Genomic DNA, 21121 nt, shown 5'->3' with positions numbered 1-21121 from the left:
ACACACTGACACAGAGCAGAATAGAGACTGTTCCTCCTACATAGGGTCACTTGGCAGATATGGATTGACACCTGTCCTAATGATCCCTGATACACACTGACACAGAGCAGAATAGGGACTGTTCCTCCTACATAGGGTCACTTAGCAGATATGGATTGACACCTGTCCTAATGATCCCTGATACACACTGACACAGAGCAGAATAGGGACTGTTCCTCCTACATAGGGTCACTTGGCAGATATGGATTGACACCTATCCTAATGATCCCTGATACACACTGACACAGAGCAGAATAGGGACTGTTCCCCCTACATAGGGTCACTTGGCAGATATGGATTGACACCTGTCCTCAAAACCCCTGATACACACTGACACAGAGCAGAATAGGGACTGTTCCCCCTACATAGGGTCACTTGGCAGATATGGATTGACACCTGTCCTCAAAACCCCTGATACACACTGACACAGAGCAGAATAGGGACTGTTCCTCCTACATAGGGTCACTTGGCAGATATGGATTGACACCTGTCCTAATGATCCCTGATACACACTGACACAGAGCAGAATAGAGACTGTTCCCCCTACATAGGGTCACTTGGCAGATATGGATTGACACCTATCCTAATGATCCCTGATACACACTGACACAGAGCAGAATAGGGACTGTTCCTTGTCCACAGAGACCATGATACACACTGACACAGAGCAGAATAGGGACTGTTCCCCCTACATAGGGTCACTTGGCAGATATGGATTGACACCTATCCTAATGATCCCTGATACACACTGACACAGAGCAGAATAGGGACTGTTCCTCCTACATAGGGTCACTTGGCAGATATGGATTGACACCTGTCCTAATGATCCCTGATACACACTGACACAGAGCAGAATAGAGACTGTTCCCCCTACATAGGGTCACTTGGCAGATATGGATTGACACCTATCCTAATGATCCCTGATACACACTGACACAGAGCAGAATAGGGACTGTTCCTCCTACATAGGGTCACTTGGCAGATATGGATTGACACCTGTCCTAATGATCCCTGATACACACTGACACAGAGCAGAATAGGGACTGTTCCTCCTACATAGGGTCACTTGGCAGATATGGATTGACACTTGTCCTAATGATCCCTGATACACACTGACACAGAGCAGAATAGAGACTGTTCCTCCTACATAGGGTCACTTGGCAGATATGGATTGACACCTGTCCTAATGATCCTTGATACACACTGACACAGAGCAGAATAGAGACTGTTCCTCCTACATAGGGTCACTTGGCAGATATGGATTGACACCTGTCCTAATGATCCCTGATACACACTGACACAGAGCAGAATAGAGACTGTTCCCCCTACATAGGGTCACTTGGCAGATATGGATTGACACCTGTCCTCAAAACCCCTGATTCACACTGACACAGAGCAGAATAGAGACTGTTCCTTGTCCACAGAGACCATGATACACACTGACACAGAGCAGAATAGGGACTGTTCCCCCTACATAGGGTCACTTGGCAGATATGGATTGACAAATCCCTGACAAACAGCTACCACATGCAAGGAAGGCAGCAGGGGCGCAAATGACCCACTCCCGACGCGGGAAGGTAGTGACGACAAATAACAATACAGGACTCTTTAGAGGCCCTGTGATTGTAATCAGTCCACTTGAAATCCTTTAACTTTGATCAATTGGAGGGAAGTCTGGTGCAGAGCCACTGACCCATGCACAGGGCCAGCCTTAGGCCTTTGGGCGCCCTGTGCAAGAAATCTTCCCGACGCGGGAAGGTAGTGACGACAAATAACAATACAGTACTCTTTAGAGGCCCTGTGATTGTAATCAGTCCACTTGAAATCCTTTAACTTTGATCAATTGGAGGGAAGTCTGGTGCAGAGCCACTGACCCATGCGCAGGGCCAGCCTTAGGCCTTTGGGCGCCCTGTGCAAGAAATCTTCCCGACGCGGGAAGGTAGTGACGACAAATAACAATACAGGACTCTTTAGATTTTCCAGACCCTGGGGTTGACATTAGTCCAGATTTACATCTTGTGACCCATGAGGATGTTCCAGGCACTACTTGTGAAATAAAGACAGATAATAAAGTGAATGATCCTTCTCCTTGGGACTTGCACCCTGTCGTTGAAGGTGGAGTAGGCAATGGCAAGAGCATGCTGTGGGTAGTCAGTGCAAACACTCTCTTCCCGGTGAATAATGAGGAGACTAACTATGATGACGTTATTTGCGTTGAAAGTAATGATGCCAGAGATCTTTTGAAACCATATGGAAGGAACGAATTGGTTAAAAGAAAGGCAAGAGACCACCTGCATATAGACAAGAATACGCATAAAAGAAAGAAGAGAACAGGTGAAAAAGAGAAGCTCAGACTGCCTATCTGCAAATAGTTGAGTTATGTCCTGAAGATGTCCGTGTTACCACAGTGCAGACTCTGTTTGATACACTACTGAGGAGAGTCAGAGAAACCCCAGATCTTCACGTATTGGATGAGTCGGTGCGTGGAGTTGCAGAGAACGTAGAACAAGAAATATTTAAACTTTTCCTGTGTACTGACAGCAGATATACATAGGGTCACTTGGCAGATATGGATTGACACCTGTCCTCAAAACCCCTGATACACACTGACACAGAGCAGAATAGAGACTGTTCCTTGTCCACAGAGACCATGATACACACTGACACAGAGCAGAATAGGGACTGTTCCCCCTACATAGGGTCACTTGGCAGATATGGATTGACAAATCCCTGACAAACAGCTACCACATGCAAGGAAGGCAGCAGGGGCGCAAATGACCCACTCCCGACGCGGGAAGGTAGTGACGACAAATAACAATACAGGACTCTTTAGAGGCCCTGTGATTGTAATCAGTCCACTTGAAATCCTTTAACTTTGATCAATTGGAGGGAAGTCTGGTGCAGAGCCACTGACCCATGCGCAGGGCCAGCCTTAGGCCTTTGAGCGCCCTGTGCAAGAAATCTTCCCGACGCGGGAAGGTAGTGACGACAAATAACAATACAGGACTCTTTAGATTTTCCAGACCCTGGGGTTGACATTAGTCCAGATTTACATCTTGTGACCCATGAGGATGTTCCAGGCACTACTTGTGAAATAAAGACAGATAATAAAGTGAATGATCCTTCTCCTTGGGACTTGCACCCTGTCGTTGAAGGTGGAGTAGGCAATGGCAAGAGCATGCTGTGGGTAGTCAGTGCAAACACTCTCTTCCCGGTGAATAATGAGGAGACTAACTATGATGACGTTATTTGCGTTGAAAGTAATGATGCCAGAGATCTTTTGAAACCATATGGAAGGAACGAATTGGTTAAAAGAAAGGCAAGAGACCACCTGCATATAGACAAGAATACGCATAAAAGAAAGAAGAGAACAGGTGAAAAAGAGAAGCTCAGACTGCCTATCTGCAAATAGTTGAGTTATGTCCTGAAGATGTCCGTGTTACCACAGTGCAGACTCTGTTTGATACACTACTGAGGAGAGTCAGAGAAACCCCAGATCTTCACGTATTGGATGAGTCGGTGCGTGGAGTTGCAGAGAACGTAGAACAAGAAATATTTAAACTTTTCCTGTGTACTGACAGCAGATATACATAGGGTCACTTGGCAGATATGGATTGACACCTGTCCTCAAAACCCCTGATACACACTGACACAGAGCAGAATAGAGACTGTTCCTTGTCCACAGAGACCATGATACACACTGACACAGAGCAGAATAGGGACTGTTCCCCCTACATAGGGTCACTTGGCAGATATGGATTGACAAATCCCTGACAAACAGCTACCACATGCAAGGAAGGCAGCAGGGGCGCAAATGACCCACTCCCGACGCGGGAAGGTAGTGACGACAAATAACAATACAGGACTCTTTAGAGGCCCTGTAATTGTAATCAGTCCACTTGCACCAGTGGGCCTAAAAATTAGGCATGTACACATGCCTGAAAAATTTGGTATTGTTGCAGCCGCTGCTGTAGCAGCATCCTGAAAAATTGATGTTTGTTTCACAGGCAGAAAGTGCCCTAAAACATGGCGGCTTGAACCCTAGTTGGTGGCGGATAAGTCACGCAAGTCAAACGTCATTCAGAGCTAAAATACAGCAGCGTGTGGACAATTTTTAGCCCAAGGCAGCTCATCTCATCAGGCCTTTTTTAATTGAATGTATCGCCCAGTGTCAGTCCCTTCGGGATCCATCCCTCATTCATCTTAATAAAGGTGAGGTAATCTAGACTTTTTTGACCTAGGCGACTTCTCTTCTCAGTGACAATACCTCCTGCTGCACTGAAGGTCCTTTCTGACAGGACACTTGAAGCGGGGCAGGCCAGAAGTTCTATCGCAAATTGGGATAGCTCAGGCCACAGGTCAAGCCTGCACACCCAGTAGTCAAGTGGTTCATCGCTCCTCAGAGTGTCGATATCTGCAGTTAAGGCGAGGTAGTCTGCTACCTGTCGGTCGAGTCGCTCTCTGAGGGTGGATCCCGAAGGGCTGTGGCGATGCATAGGACTTAAAAAGGTCCGCATGTCCTCCATCAACAACACGTCTTTAAAGCGTCCTGTCCTTGCCGGCGTGGTCGTGGGAGGAGGAGGAGGAGGATGACTTCCACCTCTCCCCCTGTTAGATTCCCGTTGTGCTGTGACATCACCCTTATACGCTGTGTAAAGCATACTTTTTAATTTATTTTGCAAATGCTGCATCCTTTCCGACTTGTTGTAATTGGGTAACATTTCCGCCACTTTCTGCTTATACCGGGGGACACCCAGTACAGGTCGTTCTCCTTCAGCCTTTTTATACGAGGGTCCCTCAACAGGCAGGACAGCATGAAAGACCCCATTTGCACAAGGTTGGATGCCGAGCTACTCATTTCCCGTTCCTCCTCCTCACTGATGTCATTGAAGGTATGTTCTTCCCCCCAGCCACGTACAACACCACGGGTACCAGATAGGTGACAACGAGCACCCTGGGATGCCTGTTGTGTTTGGTCTTGCTCCTCCTCCTCCTCCTCAAAGCTACAATCCTCCTCTGACTCCTCTTCCTCACAATCCTCTTCCAGCGTTGCCACAGGTCCAGCAAGCGATGCTGATAAGGCTGTTTCTGGTGGTGATGGTGACCACAACTCTTCCTCTTCCTCTTCACGCTCATCTACAGCCTGATCCAGCACTCTTCGCAGGGCACGCTCCATGAAGAAAACAAATGGTATGATGTCGCTGATGGTGCCTTCGGTGCGACTGACTAGGTTTGTCACCTCCTCAAAAGGAAGCATGAGCCTACAGGCATTGCGTATGAGCGTCCAGTAACGTGGCAAAAAAATTCCCAGCTCCCCAGAGGCTGTCCTAGCACCCCGGTCATACAAATATTCATTAACAGCTTTTTCTTGTTGGAGCAGGCGGTCGAACATTAGGAGTGTTGAATTCCAACGTGTAGGGCTGTCGCAAATCAAGCGCCTCACTGGCATGTTGTTTCGCCGCTGGATATCGGCAAAGTGAGCCATGGCCGTGTAGGAACGCCTGAAATGGCCACACACCTTCCTGGCCTGCTTCAGGACGTCCTGTAAGCCTGTGTACTTATGCACAAAGCATTGTACGATCAGATTACACACATGTGCCATGCACGGCACATGTGTCAACTTGCCCAACTTCAATGCCGCTATCAAATTTTTTCCGTTGTCACACACCACTTTGCCGATATCCAGTTGCTGCGGAGTCAGCCACTTTTCCACCTGTGCGTTCAGGGCGGACAGGAGTGCTTGTCCGGTGTGACTCTCTGCTTTCAAGCAAGTCAAACCCAAGACGGCGTGACACTGCCGTATCCGGGATGTGGAATAGTACCTGGGGAGCTGGGGGGGTGCTGTTGATGTGGAGCAAGAAGCAGCGGCACAAGAGGACTCAGCCGAGGAGGTTATGGAAGAGGATGGAGTAGGAGGAGTAGAGGAGGTGGCAGCAGGACTGCCTGCAATTCGTGGCGGTGTCACCAACTCCTCTGCAATGCCACGCATTCCTTGCTTGTCAGCCGTCAGCAGGTTTACCCAATGCGCAGTGTAGGTGATATACCTGCCCTGACCATGCTTTGCAGACCAGGTATCAGTGGTCAGATGGACCCTTGCCCCAACACTGTGTGCCAGACATGCCATGACTTCCTTTTTGTCAGGGTACCTGTAGTCTCTACCCCTGAGACGGGTAGAGACTTAGACGTTTTTCCATCCAGACGGCATGATTCTCCCGTTCCTCGCGGTCCCCTCGCGCATGTAAACGCCGGCCGCGAGAGAACTATGCCTTTTTGTAACGTGACGCTCAATAGTCGACGTCATGACGCTATTCTAGCCCGACCTGTCAGTCAAACCTCGGACACGAATCAGGTCTCGGCAGAGGCGTGATTAGTCTCTAGAACCAGGGTATTTAAGGGAGCTCTCAGCATTTGCTCATTGCCCTGTCGTGGTTCTAGCCAGCCTAGTCACACAGTGCTCTTGTATACTCCTGTCTTTTGGTTCTGACGCGGCTTTGTTATTACTTACCTGTCTTCTCTGTTATCCTTGACCCGGCTTGTCTCTCGCTTACCTGTCTTCTCGTTCCCTCGACCTCGGCTTGTCCCTGACCATTCTATACGTAGTATTACGTTAAGTCCGGCCATTCTAAGGTCCGGTATACGTATCTGCTACTCTTTGTACTCTGCGTGTTGGATCCCTGTCCCGATCCTGACATTACGACAGGGCCAATGGATCCTGCAGGTACAAACTGTCAGCTTGGTTCTCCTGATCCTAGGTTTGACGCCATGGATCATAGAATGGATCAGATGGCACTAGCACTACAAGCGTTACTATCACGTCCTAATACTTCACCTGAGGAGATGCGTAACACCCCTATTCCTCCTGTGAGTTCAGGGCTAGAGGTAGCCACTGTAGGTGCTTCTTCCCAAGTTACCCCACCTGTACGTTATGCTGGTTCTCCTGAAAGGTGTCGTGGCTTTTTGAACCAGATCAGTATCCATTTCGAGCTACAACCCCGTTCCTACCCTACTGATAGGGCAAAGGTGGGATTTATTATCACCTTACTCATTGAGAAGGCTCTGAGATGGGCTAATCCGTTGTGGGAGAATGATAATCCGTTAGTCTATAACTATAATGCCTTTGTAGCTGCTTTTAGAAGAACTTTTGACCCCCCTGGCAGAAAGGTCAATGCAGCTAGATTACTGTTGCGCCTTAGACAAGAGAACCGAACACTTGTGGATTACGCACTAGAGTTCAGGTCTTTGGCGGCAGAGGTTAAGTGGAATGAACAGGCTTATATAGACGTATTTTTAAACGGATTATCCGATGTAATACTTGACGAGGTAGCGACGAGAGAGCTTCCCGAGAATTTGGAGGACTTCATTTCCTTTATCTCTCGCATTGACGAACGTCTAAGAGAGAGGCAGAACACTCGAGATAGAACCGGTAGACCTTCCTTTAGACTAGCTCCTTCATTTCAAAATCCTGAAACCAAAACTCCACAGTTTCCAGAACCTATGCAGATAGGCCTTACTCGCCTCTCAGAAGAGGAGAGACAGTACAGGAGAAAGGAGGGACTGTGTATGTATTGTGGAGTTAGAGGTCACTTACGTTTGAATTGTCCCAATCGCCCGGGAAACGCTCGCACCTAAGTTTCTCTAGTGGACAGGCCTTGGGTGTTTCTATTTTGTCCTCTACTCATAACTACAAAGAACACAGGCTTCTATTACCCGTCTCTTTAACTTGGGAGAAGGGAACTTTAGAGACTGTGGCATTGATAGACTCCGGAGCTGCTGAGAGCTTTATCGACCAAGTTTTTCTCACCAAACACGCTATCCCATCCCAGTTAAGGAAGACACCTTTGGCTGTTGAGGCCATAGATGGTAGACCTTTAGTTGAGCCTGTGATTTTCCGGGAGACTACACCTCTTAACTTAACTACTGGTATTCTACATAAGGAGGAGATATCTCTACTACTCATTTGATCTCCTTCTGTTCCCATAGTCCTGGGATACTCCTGGCTGAAGAGACATAACCCCATTATAGATTGGAAATCAGGGGAAATAGTCTCGTGAGGTCAGGGTTGTCAAGAGAGATGTTTAAAGAGAGTGTCACCCCTTTGTATTGTTAACACACTTAATAACTCTACCGACTCTACCAAAGTACAGATACCGTCCTTGTATCTAGATTTAAAGGCGGTATTTGACAAAGGAAAGGCTGATACCTTACCACCACACAGGCCTTTTGATTGCAAAATTAATTTACTTCCTGATACTATGCATCCCAGGGGCCATGTATACCCTTTGTCTACGAATGAGAACTTAGTCTTAGAGGAGTATATTCGTGAAAACCTAGACAAAGGGTTCATTAGGAGATCCTCCTCCCCTGCTGGGGCTGGATTTTTTTTTGTTAAAAAGAAGGATGGTTCTTTAAGACCTTGCATTGACTACCGAAGTTTGAACAAGATAACCATTAGAAATGCCTATCCGATCCCCTTGATCACCGAGCTTTTTGATCGATTAAAGGGTTCCAAGATTTTCACTAAGTTAGACCTCAGAGGTGCTTATAACTTGGTGAGAATTCAGCAGGGACACGAGTGGAAGACTGCGTTCAATACTCGTTATGGGCACTATGAGTATACTGTAATGCCTTTTGGTCTCTGTAATGCCCCGGCGGTATTTCAGGATCTAATTAATGAAGTTCTTAGGGAGTTTCAACATGACTGTGTTATTGTATACCTCGATGATATACTTATACATTCCAGGGAGATTGAGACTCACCACGGACAGGTCAGAAGGGTTTTGCACAAACTTCTTCAACATGGCTTGTACTGCAAATTAGAGAAATGTAGCTTTGACCAATCCCAGACTACCTTTCTTGGTTACGTGATTTCTGGAGAGGGGTTTGAAATGGATCCGGAGAAACTCCAATCCATTTTAGATTGGCCTTTACCTAAGGGTCTCAAGGCCATTCAGAGATTTATTGGTTTCTCTAATTATTACAGACGTTTCATTAAGGGTTACTCCTCTATTATTGCTCCTATCACCAATATGACCAGACAAGGGGCTGACACTAAGAATTGGTCTACTGAAGCACTTCTGGCTTTTAAGACTCTCAAGGAGCTGTTTGCTTCCGCACCAATTTTAGTTCACCCTGATACTACTCTGCCTTTCCTACTCGAAGTTGACGCTTCTGAGACGGGTATAGGTGCCATCCTGTCCCAAAGGTTGGGTGTGGATAAACCATTACATCCATGTGGGTATTTTTCCAAAAAATTATCGGGTACTGAGAGCAGATATGACATTGGTGACAGGGAACTCCTAGCGGTTATCATGGCTTTAAAGGAGTGGAGACATCTATTGGAGGGGACTTTGCATCCTGTTACCATTTTGACGGATCATAAAAACTTATCCTATATTGGGGAGGCTAAACGATTATCATCGAGACAGGCCCGTTGGTCTATATTCCTCACTCACTTCAATTACATACTCACATATAGGCCTGGTTCTAAGAATTCTAAAGCTGATGCCTTGTCTCGCCAACATGAACCTTCTGCCATATCTGAGCCGGTTTTATCCTCTATAGTACCTAAGTGTAACATCATCGCTAACACAACTCTCAAAATCCATTCTCCGCTTCTGGATCAGATCAGGAACTTGCAGCATCTGGCACCTAGACTGACTCCTGCATCTAGACACTTCGTTCCTCCTGAACTCCAACTGGAGCTCTTATCCGGGCGTTCGCAAAACATATTCCTTGATCTCTAAGGATTTCTGGTGGCCTTCTTTACGGAGGGATATTAAGGATTTTATCGGAGCCTGTGAGGTCTGTACTAAGACTAAACTACCTCATTCGCTTCCTTGTGGTCTCTTACATCCCCTGGAAGTTCCAGAAAAACCTTGGTCCTGTTTGGCGATGGATTTTATTGTGGATTTGCCTGTTTCGAAAAAGCACACTGTTATTCTCACAGTGGTGGATAGGTTTACCAAGATGGCTCATTTCGTGCCTTTACCTAAACTTCCGACTTCACCTGAATTAGCGGAGATTTTTGCTAAAGAGATCTTTCGCTTACATGGGATACCTTCCGAGATTACTTCTGATAGAGGTTCCCAGTTTGTTTCACGTTTCTGGAGATCATTCTGTTCTCAACTAGGCATTAAATTTAATTTTTCTTCTGCTTATCACCCTCAGTCTAACGGAGCCGCTGAACGTACCAATCAAAAGATTGAACAATATCTGCGTTGTTTTGTTTCTGAACACCAGGACGATTGGGTCGGTCTGATTCCTTGGGCAGAGTTCGCACACAATAATCTTGTTTGCGATTCAACTCGCTCTAGCCCCTTTTTCATGAATTATGGTTTTCATCCTTCCATTCTTCCGTCGGTTCCTTCTTCCCAGGGGGTACCGTCGGTTGATACTCATGTTGCCAATCTGAAGAAGTTGTGGGATCAGACTCGACAAATTCTCCTACATAATTCTATACTGTATAAAAGACACGCTGACAAACGCAGAAGGCCGGCTCCTAGTTTTGTTCCTGGTGATAGGGTATGGTTGAGTACTAGAAACATTCGTTTGAAAGTACCGTCTATGAAATTCGCTCCTCGCTACATTGGACCCTATAGGATCCTGAATCGAATTAATCCTGTTGCGTATCGCCTAGCGCTCCCCTCTGCCTTACGTATTCCTAATTCCTTTCATGTTTCCTTGCTAAAACCCCTGATCTGTAACAGATTCTCCTCCAAGGTCTCCTCTCCTCACTCTGTTCAGGTTGAGGGTCAGGAGGAGTACGAAATCAACTCCATCATCGATTCTCGAATCTCCCGGGGGAAAATTCAATACCTGGTTGACTGGAAGGGATATGGTCCAGAAGAGAGGACCTGGGTACCACAGGAGGATGTCCATGCTCCTCGTCTTCGCAGGGCTTTTCATTCCCGCTTTCCATCTCGTCCCGGTTCCTTCCGCCCGGTGGGCGTTTCTGAGAGGGGGGGTACTGTCAGGGTACCTGTAGTCTCTACCCCTGAGACGGGTACAGACTTAGACGTTATTCCATCCAGACGGCATGATTCTCCCGTTCCTCGCGGTCCCCTCGCGCATGTAAACGCCGGCCGCGAGAGAACTATGCCTTTTTGTAACGTGACGCTCAATAGTCGACGTCATGACGCTATTCTAGCCCGACCTGTCAGTCAAACCTCGGACACGAATCAGGTCTCGGCAGAGGCGTGATTAGTCTCTAGAACCAGGGTATTTAAGGGAGCTCTCAGCATTTGCTCATTGCCCTGTCGTGGTTCTAGCCAGCCTAGTCACACAGTGCTCTTGTATACTTTTGGTTCTGACCCGGCTTTGTTATTACTTACCTGTCTTCTCTGTTATCCTTGACCCGGCTTGTCTCTCGCTTACCTGTCTTCTCGTTCCCTCGACCTCGGCTTGTCCCTGACCATTCTATACGCAGTATTACGTTAAGTCCGGCCATTCTAAGGTCCGGTATACGTATCTGCTACTCTTTGTACTCTGCGTGTTGGATCCCTGTCCCGATCCTGACACTTTTGCACAATCGAGTACAAGTTGGGGATTGCCTTTTGTGAAAAGAAATTCCGGCCGGGTACCTTCCACTGCGGTGTCCCAATAGCTACAAATTTTTTGAACGCCTCAGACTCAACCAGATTGTATGGTAAAAGCTGGCGGGCTAATAGTTCGGACAAGCCAGCTGTCAGACGCTGGGCAAGGGGGTGACTTGGTGACATTGGCTTCTTACGCTCAAACATGTCCTTGACAGACACATGACTGTGGGCAGATGAGCGGGAACTGCTCAAGGCGGGAGACGGAGTGGCGGATGGTTGAGAGGGGGCAAGAAGGACAGCAGTGGTTGACGTGGCTGAAGATGCTGGACCAGGAGGAGGATGGCGGCTTAGAGTAGGCGTGCTGCTTGTACTCATGTGTTGATCCCATAGGCGTTTGTGATGTGAGATCATGTGCCTACGCAAAGCAGTTGTACCTAGGTGGGTGTTGGACCTCCCACGACTCAGTTTCCTTTGGCACAGGTTGCAAATGGCATCGCTGTTGTCAGAGGCAGACACACAAAAAAAATGCCACACTGCTGAGCTCTGCAATGACGGCATTCTGGTGGTGGACACAGCATGCGTTGATTGGCGTGCTGTCGGGCTGACCCCGGGTGCCGATGCATGCTGTCTGACTGTGCCACTAGCTCCTTGCGACGACCCCCCCCTGCTTCCAACTGGTCTCCTCCTCCTCCTCTCTGTCTCCCCATCTGAACTTTCGCCCTGTTCTTCTTCTCTTCTAGCGGGCACCCACGTGACATCCATGGACGCATCGTCATCATCAACCGCTTCGCTTGTATCTGACAATTCAGAAAAGGAAGCAGCAGCAGGTACAACATCATCATCATCACACCGTACCTCCATGTGTTTAATGCTGCCTGCCTGAGACATATCCCTGTTATCTACATCCTCTAGCAATAATGGTTGCGCATCACTCATTTCTTCAAACGGGTGTGTGAATAACTCCTCTGACATACCAAGTAAAGCGGCTGTGGTGCTAGTTTTGGTGGTGGCGGCAGGCGGGTGAGTGCTATCTTGAGAGGTGCCTGAAGCTAAGCTGGAGGAGGATGGTGCGTCAAGGTTCCGAGCGGAGGCTGTACAAGATTGGGTGTCCTGTGTTAGCCAGTCAACTATGTCCTCAGAACTTTTCAAGTTCAGGGTACGTGGCTTCTGAAAACTGGGCATTATTCTAAGGCAAAAGGGAATCACAGCACCACGACCACGACGGCCCCTGCGGGGTGGCCTGCCTCTGCCTGTCATTTTTTGGGGGATTAGTGGTACTATGCGTGCAAGCTACTGTGAGACCAGATATGATTGGCAATGTGAACTGTAACAGTTCTGCAGAGCACACACTGTAGGCCTGAGACACCCGCTTGAAGACAAGTAACTGCTATTCAATCTATAACAGTGAAAAAAAATTTTTGGTTGTAAAAGCACGCTATAGAGACACAAAATATGAGTGGCAACTGTCAAAGCACACTGGCACAGGTCTGCAGAGCACACGCTGAAGTAGGCCTGACACCCAGACGCTTGCAGACAACTAACTGCTCTTCTATTACAGTGAAAAAAAATATTTATTTTAAATCTAAAGCTTAACCGATTGTTAAAACAGATATGAGTGGTGGCACTGACTGTGCAAATGGGCAAGGCATCCAACCTCACACAGAAGCTGGCAGGCAGGCAACTGCTCTTCTATTACAGTGAAAAAAAATATTTATTTTAAATGTAAAGCTTAACCGATTGTTAAAACAGATATGAGTGGTGGCACTGGGCAAGTGGGCACAGTATATGCTGTGAGCCTGACACACAGGCTGGCAGGCAGGCACCTGCAATTACATTACACAGGAAAAAAAAAAAAAAAGCAGCCTGATGTTCTAGCCCTAAAAAGGGCTTTTTGGGGTGCTGTCCTTACAGCAGAGATCAGATGAGTCCTTCAGGATTGTAGTGGACACTGAATACCCTAGCCTAGCTATCAATTTCCCTATGTAATCAGCAGCAGCTAAACTTTCCCTCCTCTCACTAAGCATGCATCTTCCGAATGAATCGAAAATGGATGCTGGGAGGGAGGTTGGAGGGTGTGGAAGGGAGGGAGTGCTGCTGATTGGCTGTAATGTGTCTGCTGACCGAGAGGCACAGGGTCAAAGTTTGCCCAATGATGACAAATAGGGGGCGGATCGAACTGCGCATGTGTCCGCCCGCCGTGGCGAACGCGAACAAGCTAATTTCGCCGGGAACTGTTCGGTACATCACTATTCGTAAGATTTTAAATTTAACGTTCGTTGCCAACAGAGATATCCTTCCGTCGGTTTTAATTACGGTCGACGCCGAAAAGGCGTTCGACAGAGTGAACTGGAATTTTTTATCAGCTACCCTTTCCGGTTTTGGAATTGAAGGAAAATTTAAAGATCTTGCACTGTCACTATATTCTACTCCTTCAGCAAAGGTCTATGGAAATGGTTTAGATTCTGCTTGGTTTCCTATTAGAAGCAGCACCCGACAAGGGTGTCCATTAGCGCCTTTACTTTATATTTTATTTATAGAATCACTAGCAGCATTTATTAAACTTACTAGAAACATCTCAAGCATCTATTTAGCCAATCAAGAACAGAAAATAACATTCAAAAGACTCAAGTTATTCACAATAATCTTTCTCAGCTACAGAAGATATCTCTTTCCGAAATGTTCAAATTTAATTGGTCTAATAAAATTATATCATATCTTAGCATTAAGATTAATTTTAATATAAGTTCCTGGATTCAGGAAAATTATAGCGAACTCCTACAGAGCTTTAAAAACTTGACAGATAAATGGAGTAAAGTTCAACTCTCTTGGCTTGGGAAAATAAAAACTCTAAGATCATATTTGCTTCCTAAATTGTAGTATCTTTTTGAACAATTCCTCTCAGAGTCCAAAGAGAAATGTTAAAGTCCTTTCACAAATTGTTCACATCGGATGTTTGGGGAGGTAAGAAAGCGAGAATTGCATTCAAGACAATGACAACTAGAACTTCAGAAGGAGGACTATCTTTTCCCAATGCTTATCTTATACATGATTCTGTTATGTTCTCCCATTTTCTCAAATGGGAAAACAGAAACTCCAATACAAAATCTTGGTATAAATATGAAAGAAATGTATGTGGTAATGCCAACCCTTTCCATTTTTGGGGGATTGATACAAATATTTTAAAAATCTCAGTATAGATAATCTAGTTATTATTCAAGTATTCCAATCTATAGTTTCTATAAAGAAGCTGTATTTTTCAAATAACCAACTCTCTAAACATACTCCACTGACCGTTTTGAAATTTTTCATTCAACCTCTTAATTTAACTGGTTGGCTAGAGTTAGGATTAGTTAAACTTTGATGAGAGTATAAGTAAGATTTCCCATATTCAATCAAGATCAGGTCTCTCCAATAAAGAACTATTTACATATATGAGGATATTGGACTTGCTTCGTAAAGTTCCAATATTAAATCGATCACCTTTAGACAAACTTCTATTGGGTGAACAAGGAAACATTTCCTCCAAGGTTAGGAAAGTTAGATATTCCTCAAACCATCATAAATTGGAAAAAAAGATATTGGAAAAACATTCTCTCTCCAGTCTTGGACAAATTCTTTCAAAATACTTAGAAAATCTACTCATTGTGTAAATATTCAGGAGACCTTTCTTAAACTTACTTACAGATGGTATATGGTCCATATTGAGCTATTTAAATTCCAATCAAATACTTCAAGCCACTGTTGTAGATGTAATAGGAATCTTGGTTCAATAAAATATATTTGGTGGGATTGTGATAAACTGAACATCCTTAAATCAGAAGTTACTAAAATCTTAACAGATTTAAAATTAAATGTTGCTTTGATCTCAGAGAGTTTTCTCTTTCATTTGAACCTTTGTCGAAACCCTCATTATATCTTACTGTACATATACTAATGGCTGTTTAGCTTTGTATGGCCAGATATTGGAGAAAGGAGGGACTCCCAAATATACAAGAAATTGAAGCTCAGATTAATTACCAAGGAATGACGGAGAAAGCAATATTTTATAGTGATGATAATATATCTAAATATAATACGATTTGGGATGTTTGGTTTACATACTATAAGAGTTAGAGAATATCATATATTACCCTGTCTACGTTGATGAACATCTTACTCCTTTTTCTCTATCTTATTTTTTGTTTCCCTTTCCCAGAAGATGATCTTATAATCAAGGATGCTATCCTGGATATTTCTTTACTAATATTCTTTTTCTTTTATATGGCTGATTAAGTTGTGTTTTTTTTTTAGCCTCCCACAAGTGTCTCAGTACTTTATGTTTATGTGTAACTGTCGTGGTGTCTCTTATGTTAAAGTTCAGATATAAATGTTATGAGCATGTAATATACGTGCAACTGTAATACTTTACCATGATAATCATATAAGCAATTAATACTAGTATTGGTATGTTCTTTATTAAATTTTGATGTACTATCATGCACTTTCATTAAAAACTTACTTGAATATATGTGAAATTTGTACGTGATTATTCTTGTCTAAAATCAAATAAAAATTTAAATAAAACAAAAACAGGTGCATAATATTGTATCACATATTCAATGTAGGATCGTACCATTGAGTTATAAAGATGCAACATTATATTTTCAACTTGTAAATAAAAATTAGTTTTAATGCTTTTTATGACAATACCTCACTGGCCTAGCAACTGCTGACTGCAGAGAAGTGATATACTAAGGATTATTTGTCAATCTGTTTTTCAAATATAGACTAACATGTCCTGCACGCTTCAGTATAAAATATTAAAGATGCAAAAAACTATTTAGCTGTATTCCTCCTTAATAATGCAAATTCAGTTTTCACTTCACAAACCTTCAGTATTTAATAAACTATCTTCTATGTAATGTAATGCAGAGGTCTTAGTAACTGTTTAAACACATAAACAGAAACATGAACCATATCAATATATTGTGCGTCATAATATCATGCTTTCAGTTTAAACAAATGTTATCCAAATGCTTGATTTGGGCTCCTGTCAAACAAGGGTAACTCCTTCATGACAGATGACATACCAGGATTGTAACTAGATTATATGATTTGCCTGAACTTTTTTTTTTCTTGAAGTGAAGAACTACTGCTTTAAGCTATAGTAAATATTAAATGCATAGTAATAGTAAATGAGTTTTGAATTTAAACTGTATCTCTTTAAATATTACAAGTGACACTCCTAAACCAAAAGTGTCACTCTGGCTCTTTGAATTTTTTTTAGAGATTCACGCCATTGAAATAAGCTGGGGAAATACCTTCAGTATGAATGTGCACTTAGTAGGCCTGGAGATAGGGAAGGGTACGAATAGGGGTTGTGAGTAGTGATAGACTCGGCACCTTTCAAATGCATGGATGTTTTTGTTTTGTAGTGTAGTCCATTTTAAATGTAGTAATGTGTAAATTTTCCGTCATGGCAGTCCTACTCTTAAGGAATGATGAGGAAAAAATTTCCGTCACATACTAAAATTAATGCCAGATCGCCGCAACCGTGGCGATCACAGGGTTGATGTTGCTGCTGGCTGCCTTGATCTCCGAGGCAAACCAGCAGCATTGAATCACGCTGTTCCAGCATATGTGTTTGCTGTAATAGCCAGTCACAGAGATCACTGTGCTGCTGGGACATTTGATCCGCCTTCCTCCACCTCTGTGTGAGTAGCGAAGTGAAGAAAGACAGATTAGTACTGATCTGTTTCTCTCTGCAAAGTAAAAATTGTTAATAAAAAATCCCAACCACCTTCACACTATTCAATTAAAATGTAGCCCTGTTGCTATTTTTGCTACTTTACTGTTATCTGATTATGTTTTACTTACGTAAAATGTCCTATGAGATTTGGCCTTGCCAAGGGTGACTAGGGAAGAGGCAGAGTCACTGAGTCACCATTTACAAGATGAAGCAGCGGCTGCCATAGCACCTCTTAAGAGCAATTGAGCTCATGGGTCTGATGGATATGACAGTTACTTTTGAAACAAATTAGCCCCCCACATCATGACTCTATATAATCACTTCTAGCCAACATAATATTATTGCCAAAGCCCAATAAAGATGATGCACTGGCACCAAGCTATAGACCAATATTGCTTATTAACGCTGACCTTAAAATATTCGCAAAAATATTATCATCCCGACTCACTCCTCTCCTTACATGACTGATACGCCCGGATTAGGTCGGCTTTATGTAGGGACGACAACTGTACAAGAATACCCGCCAGTGAGCGAACCTGATATGGTGCATGGTGGAGTCCAAGGTGTCTTCTCTGGCTCTTTCATTAGATGCACAGAAGGCAATTAATAGGGTGATACGGCCGTACCTATTTAGCCTACTTCAATTCCAGGGATTCTCGGAGCCCTTTGTGACAGCAATTCAGGCCTTACACAGACATACGAGTGCAGACTCTCATAACAGGAGCTAGGAAGACCCCATTCTCCTTAAGCAGTGGAGCAAGACAGGGGTGACCCCTTTCCCCACTCTTGTTCGCACTTATGTTGGAACCACTATTACAGGCTATCAGGACATATCCACACATCCAGGGGGTGGATGTGATGGGAAAACAATTTACAGTATCGGCTTATGCCGATGTTGTCCTCCTCACCCTAAATAACCCGTTGAACTCACTACAAAACTTGACGACATTGGTGGACTGCTACAATATTCTAGCGGGAAATAAAGTCAACTTAACTAAATTGGTGGCCATGCCCTTTTACCTTACGGCCCCGGACATGGCGCTCATCCACAGTCAATACCACCTAAAAATAAATACAAAGAAATTTACATATCTCTAATTTTCTGTTTAACCTTAACTATATTCCACCATAGCAAACTCTCACCAGAGAATTAGAACAGTGGACAGATAAACCAGTTTCCTGGCTGGGACACATACACTCAATTAACCACCTACCATGATTATTGTTCTTATTTTAATCCCTCATAGTGAGAGTCACCCGTAGAGACTTAGCGGGCATACAATGGGCAATTGACACATTTATATGGCAAAATAAAAGCTAGGTTAATAAAAGGCCTATTGTACTGACCAAAACCAAGAGGCAGCCTAGGATTACACCACCAATACCAATACTATCTGGTAGTGCAGCTGATCCAGTTCGTATATTGGCATTTGCCTCTCAAAAAAAGATGCTGGGTAGACCTAGAATCCCTAATGACAGGCATGGATCTCCCCCAATTTTATATATGGGTACTTAGAACCCAACATGCTATCCTGAGGACCACAAAATAGGCTTTCCGGAATTCTATTTAGATATGAGACCAAACCTGGCAGAGGTATTCTCTCAGCAAACTCCGCTCCCCAATAAAACCAGTGCTCAGGAACACCGCTTGGTATGAGAGCCAGAGACTACAAGGGCATAGAGACTACTCAGCTCTAACAATATGCCCACCTCAATGTCAACAAAGATATAGTCACCTACAAATGCCTAAAAAACGTAGCCCCACACTCTGATTGGACAACTATTTTAGATATCTACTAATACGTGACTTTGCTAAGAGCACAGAGGTTCAAGGGGCAACTATAGCACAGATTACTTTCTTTGAATTTGTTTTTTTAATTAAACCACTCAGCTCAAACTAATCACATTACTTTATAACCACCTTGGTTCAGAAGTAAAAGAAGAAGGATCACTGCGTCATATAGACCAATGGAAAGCCAACATGGTGGAGGTGCAGGAGGGGACTGACTGGCATGATTTCTGGGAAGCGTGTACAAAAACAACTATATGTGTAACACTCAAGAGCAGTCATACAAAACACTGTTTAGGTGGTATACAACCCCAGTAAAGCAATATCAAATGAAACTGAATCCCACAAATGTACCCAGTAGTAGCAGACTACTGGCATAAAGTAACAGATTTAAAAGAATTCCCCAATGCCAGGAAAACATATTTATTTTCCTGGCACTGCAGGACCCTGCAGTGTCCCTCTCCCTCCCACCCCCTATCCCAAGTTGCTGAAGGGGATAAAACCCCTTCAGTGACTTACCGGAGTCCTCCAGCATCGCTTAAAACTCTTTTCATGCTCACAGAAGTCCCTCTAGTGACTGTCTATCAGGACTTAACCCTGCAAGGTAAATATTGCAGTTTATGAAAACTATAATACAATTGCAAGGTTAATAATAGTGGGGGTTCGCACCAATGGGCAGAAGTGGTCTGGGTGCCTGGAGTATCCCTTTAAGTTCTCAGATCCTGCAGAGGAGAGAAAAACCTGGAGCCATGGGCATGCCTACTTCTAGACCCACAGAAGGCCTGACTAAACATGAACAAAAACTCTTAAATATGATAAACTTAGCGGCCCGTTGGCTCAAAAATGGTTGTGCCCTGAAATACCTCAAATTGCCTTAGTGCTAGTAAAACTTACCTTATGGAAAATTACCTTATGGACAGCACAGGTCAGAATCTTGATAAATATTTTCACTAATGTTTGGGATATCTGGTAACAATACAATACTTCAATCTCATTACATTCACAGATGGGAGTGTGTGAGTGGGGGTGGGTGAGGGGAAGGAGGGAGCTTCACACTGGCGATGCGAGGCAGCTACTCCATTTTTTTCTTTTAACCTCTATGTCCTGGGAACTATCACAAATCACACAGATGCTCTAGATCCTCGGTGGGAGGCAGCAGTAGCTCTTTCATTGGGGGTTCTGGTCAAAACAGTGGTACAGACTCCCATTTATGATTGACTTACTGCATAAGCTATTTTTAGATTCTGTGCACTGTCTTACAGGAGATCTACTAGTTCTCTCCCTTTAGATTTCACTTTCTGTACTTTCTCATGCTGCACTATACACTTTCGTTTCTTGTTAAAATAAAATAAAACCTGGCTGTGGGCGGAGGATTGCACCGATACAGCTTGACATCCCTTAACACTTTCTCTGTAAGCCAGTTATGCAAATACATCAATATGTCATCAAATGCTGCAGTAATGTAAACATACCATGTAATATCTATTGTGCTACTATGTATTACCTGACGGATGTACAAGATGCCATACTTTGAACATTATTAGAAGGGCCACATAATATAAAATAATGGATTTGGGTATCAAAAATGTTTTTGCCCCCTAAAGAGGAATTTGCATTTTAATTAAATTATTGATCTTGCCAGTAAACAAAACAGTGCAGTTTCCACCCACTAACTTGCAAACACAAATTTCAGAACATACCCTGTATTTACAGATTGCTGACACATTGGGTAAGCACTATAATTTAAATATATGTAAACAGTTTCAGCACATCAACTAGAATATTAATTTTCTTTTTACATGGAAATCAGTTCCAAGTAGAAAGATTATATCCAGTAGGGAAATTAACACAAAAAAATAACATTTAAAGGTGAATAGGGTTTAATTAGCCATAGAGGATGCCTCAGGAAAGTGAAAGCAGCCTGGTGAGACTGCATATTTCTGGTCTACAGAAATACCTTTTTTTCTTTTTCAATAGCTCAAGATCTGAGAATAAGTCAATGGCCTTTGGCTTTGACAGAACATAATGCTA

General features: G+C 44.0%; 1 pseudogene; it reads right to left on the bottom strand.

Moving 5' to 3' along the window:
- LOC134612009 (THO complex subunit 4-like) overlaps positions 1–21121 on the bottom strand; it is a 47811-nt pseudogene that overhangs the window by 14275 nt on the left and 12415 nt on the right.

The sequence above is a fragment of the Pelobates fuscus genome, chromosome 5, assembly GCF_036172605.1.
Source record: "Pelobates fuscus isolate aPelFus1 chromosome 5, aPelFus1.pri, whole genome shotgun sequence".
NCBI classification, from domain to species: domain Eukaryota; kingdom Metazoa; phylum Chordata; class Amphibia; order Anura; family Pelobatidae; genus Pelobates; species Pelobates fuscus.
This window is presented reverse-complemented; position numbering and strand designations above follow the sequence as displayed.